Source organism: Triticum urartu, chromosome 7A, assembly GCF_056163025.1.
Source record: "Triticum urartu cultivar PI428250 chromosome 7A, HENAU_Tu73, whole genome shotgun sequence".
In the NCBI taxonomy this organism is placed as follows: domain Eukaryota; kingdom Viridiplantae; phylum Streptophyta; class Magnoliopsida; order Poales; family Poaceae; genus Triticum; species Triticum urartu.
In genome coordinates this window covers 416,816,699-416,821,306 of record NC_141879.1, presented here as the reverse complement: position 1 = coordinate 416,821,306, position 4,608 = coordinate 416,816,699, and positions in this window count along the sequence as shown.

Genomic DNA, 4,608 nt, shown 5'->3' with positions numbered 1-4,608 from the left:
TTATTGTATGAAATGCAATCGCCATGTAATTTCTTTACTTTATCACTAAGCGGTAGCGATAGTCGCAGAAGCAATAGTTGGCGAGACAACAACGATGCTGTGATGGAGATCAAGGTGTCAAGCCGGTGACGATGGTGATCATGACTGTGCTTTGGAGATGGATATCAAAGGCACAAGATGATGATGGCCATATCATATCACTTATTTTGATTGCATGTGATGTTTATACTTTATGCATCTTATTTTGCTTAGTATGGTAGTAGCATTATAAGATGATCCCTCACTAAATTTCAAGGTACAAATGTTCTCCGTGAGTATGCACCGTTGCTACAGTTCGTCGTGCCGAGACACCACATGATGATCGGGTGTGATAAGCTCTATGTTCACATACAACAGGTGCAAGCCAGTTTTGCACGTGGAGAATACTCGGGTTGAACTTGATGAGCCTAGCATATGCAGGTATGGCCTCAGAACACTAAGACCGAAAGGTCAAATGTGAATCATATAGTAGATATGATCAACATAGTGATGTTCACCATTGAAAAATACTCCATCTCACGTGATCATCGGACATGGTTTAGTTGATATGGATCACGTGACATTTATATGACTAGAGGGATGTCTATCTAAGTGGGAGTTCTTAAGTAATATGATTAATTGAACTTTAATTTATCATGAACTTAGTACCTGATAGTATTTGCATGTCTATGTTGTTGTAGATCAATGGCCTGTGCTACCGTTCCCTTGAATTTTAATGGGTTCCTAGAGAAAGCTAAGTTGAAAGATGATGGTAGAAATTACACAGACTAGGTCCGTAACTTGAGGATTATCCTCATTGCTGCATAGAAGAATTACGTCCTAGAAGCACCGCTAGGTGCAAGACCCACTGCAGGAGCAATGCCGGACGTTGTGAACATCTGGCAGAGCAAAGCTGATGACTAGTCGATAGTTCAGAGTTCCATGCTTTACGGCTTAGAATCGGGACTTCAAAGATGTTTTGAACGTCATGGAGCATATGAGATGTTCTAGGAGTTGAAGTTAATATTTCAAGCAAATGCCCAAATTGAGAGATACGAAGTCTCCAATAGGTTCTATAGCTGCAAGATGGAGGAGAATAGTTCTGTCAGTGAACATATACTCAGAATGTGTGGGTACCACAACCACTTGACTCAACTGGGAGTTAATCTTCCTAATGATAGGGTCATTGACAGAGTTCTTCAATCACTGCCACCAAGCTACAAAATCTTCATGATGAACTATAATATGCAAGGGATGGATAAGACAATTCCCGAGCTCTTCGCGATGCTAAGGGCTGCGGAGGTAGAAATCAAGGAGGAGCATCAAGTGTTGATGGTTAATAAGACCACTAGTTTCACGAAAAAGGGCAAAGGGAAGAAGGGGAACTTCAAGAAGAATGGCAAGCAAGTTGCTGCTCAAGTGAAGAAGCCCAAGTCTGGACCTAAGCCTGAGATTGAGTGCCTCTACTGCAAAGGGACTGGTCACTGGTAGCGGAACTGCCCCAAGTATTTAGCGGATAAAAAGGATGGCAAAGTGGCAGGTATATTTGATATACATGTTATTGGTGTGTACCTTACTAATGCTCGTAGTAGCGCCTGGGTATTTGATACTAGTTCTGTTGCTCATATTTGCAACTCAAAACAGGGGCTATGGATCAAACGAAGATTGGCTAAGGACGAGGTGACGATGCTTGTGGGAAATGGTTCCAAAGTCGATGTGATCGTCGTCGGCACGCTACCTCTACATCTACCGCCGGGATTAGTTTTAGACCTAAATAATTGTTATTTGGTGCCAACGTTGAGCATGAACATTATATCTGGATCTTGTTTGATGCGAGATGGTTATTCATTTAAATCAGAGAATAATTGTTGTTCTATTTATATGAGTAATATCTTTTATGGTCATTCTCCCTTGATGAGTGGTCTATTTTTTTGAATCTTGATAGTAGTGAGACACATATTCATAATATTGAAGCCAAAAGATACAAGTTTAATAATGACCGTGCAACTTATTTGTGGCACTGCTGTTTAGGTCATATTGGTGTAAAGCGCATGAAGAAACTCCACGCTGATGGGCTTTTGAATCACTTGATGCTTGCGAACCATGCCTCATGGGCAAGATGACTAAAACTCCATTCTCCGGAACAATGGAGCGAGCAACTGACTTATTGGAAATAATACATACTGATGTATGCGGTCCGATGAGTGTTGAGGCTCGCAGCAGGTATCGTTATTTTCTGACCTTCACAGATGATTTGAGCAGATATGGGTATATCTACTTGATGAAACATAAGTCTGAAACATTTGAAAAGTTCAAAGAATTTCATATTGAAGTGGAAAATCATCGTAACAAGAAATAAAGTTTCTACGATCTGATCGTGGAGGTGAATATTTGAGTTACGAGTTTGGTCTTCATTTGAAACAATGTGAAATAGTTTCGCAGCTCACGCCACCTCGAACACCACAGCATAATGGTGTGTCTGAACGTTGTAACCATACTTTATTAGATATGGTGCGATCTATGATGTCTCTTACTGATTTACCGCTATCATTTTGGGGTTATGATTTAGGGACGGCTGCATTCACGTTAAATAGGGCACCATCTAAATCAGTTGAGACGACACCATATGAACTGTGGTTTGGCAAGAAACCTAAGCTCTCATTTCTTAAAGTTTGGGGTTGTGATGCTTATGTGAAAAAGCTTCAACCTGAAAAGCTCGAACCCAAATCGGAGAAGTGTGTCTTCATAGGATACCCAAAAGAAACTGTTGGGTACACCTTCTATCACAGATCCGAAGGCAAGATATTCGTTGCTAAGAATGGATCCTTTCTAGAGAAGGAGTTTCTCTCGAAAGAAGTGAGTGGGAGGAAAGAAGAACTTGATGAGGTAATTGTACCTTCTCCCTTATTGGAAAGTAGTTCATCACAGAAATCAGTTCCTGTGATTCCTACACCAATCAGTGAGGAAGTTAATGATGGTGACCATGAAACTTCTGATCAAGTTACTACTGAACCTCGTATGTCAACTAGAGTACGGTCCGCACCAGAGTGGTATGGTAATCCTATTCTGGAGGTCATGTTACTTGACCATGATGAACCTACGAACTATGAGGAAGCGATGATGAGCCCAGATTCCGCAAAATGGCTTGAGGCCATGAAATCTGAGATGGGATCCATGTATGAGAACAAAGTGTGGACTTCGGTTGACTTGCCCGATGATCGGAAAACAATAGAGAATAAATGGATCTTCAAGAAGAAGACTGACGCTGACGGTAATGCTAATGTCTATAAAGCTCGACTTGTTGCGAAAGGTTTTCAACAAGTTCAAGGAGTTGACTACGATGAGACCTTCTCACCCGTAGCGATGCTTAAGTCTGTCTGAATCATGTTAGCAATTGCTGCATTTTATGATTATGAAATTTGGCAAATGAATGTCAAAACTGCATTCCTTAATGGATATTTTAAAGAAGAGTTGTATATGATTCAACCAGAAGGTTTTGTCGATCCAAAAGGTGCTAACAAAGTGTGCAAGCTCCAGCGATCCATTTATGGACTGGTGCAAGCCTCTCGGAGTTGGAATATACGCTTTGATAGTGTGATCAAAGCATATGGTTTTATACAGACTTTTGGAGAAGCCTATATTTACAAGAAAGTGAGTCGGAGCTCTGTAGCATTTCTAATATTATATGTGGATGACATATTGTTGATTTGAAATAATACAGAATTTTTGGATAGCATAAAAGGATACTTGAATAAGAATGTTTCAATGAAAGACCTCGGTGAAGCTGCTTATATATTGGGCATCAAGATCTATAGAGATAGATCAAGACGCTTAATTGGACTTTCACAAAGCACATACCTTGATAAAGTTTTGAAGAAGTTCAAAATGGATCAGTGAAAGAAAGGGTTCTTGCCTGTGTTACAAGGTGTGAAATTGAGTCAGACTCAATGCACGACCACTACAGAAGATAGAGAGAAAATGAAAGTCATTCCCTATGCCTCAGCCATAGGTTCTATCATGTATGCAATGCCGCGTACCAGACCTGATGTGTGCCTTGCTATAAGTTTAGCAGGGAGGTACCAAAGTAATCCAGGAGTGGATCACTGGACAGCGGTCAAGAACATCCTGAAATACCTGAAAATGACTAAGCTGTGTTTCTCGTTTATGGAGGTGACAAAGAGCTCGCCGTAAATGGTTATGTCGATGCAAGCTTTGACACTAATCTGGATGACTCTAAGTCACAAACCGGATACACATTTATATTGAATGGTGGAGCTGTTAGTTGGTGCAGTTCCAAGCAGAGCGTCGTGGAGGGATTTATGTGTGAAGCAGAGTACATAGCTGCTTCGGAAGAAGCAAATGAAGGAGTCTGGATGAATGAGTTCATTTCCGATCTAGGTGTAATACTGTAACATCCCGGATGTAACTTTCCCTATTTGTACTCCAACTCTTGCCGTTTCCGGCGTTAAGTTATATTTATTTCCTCGGGTTCGGGTTTTTGTCTCCGTGTGTTGTTGTCGTTGTCATGCATCTCATATCATGTCATCATGTGCATTGCATTTGCATACGTGTTCGTCTCATGCATTCGAG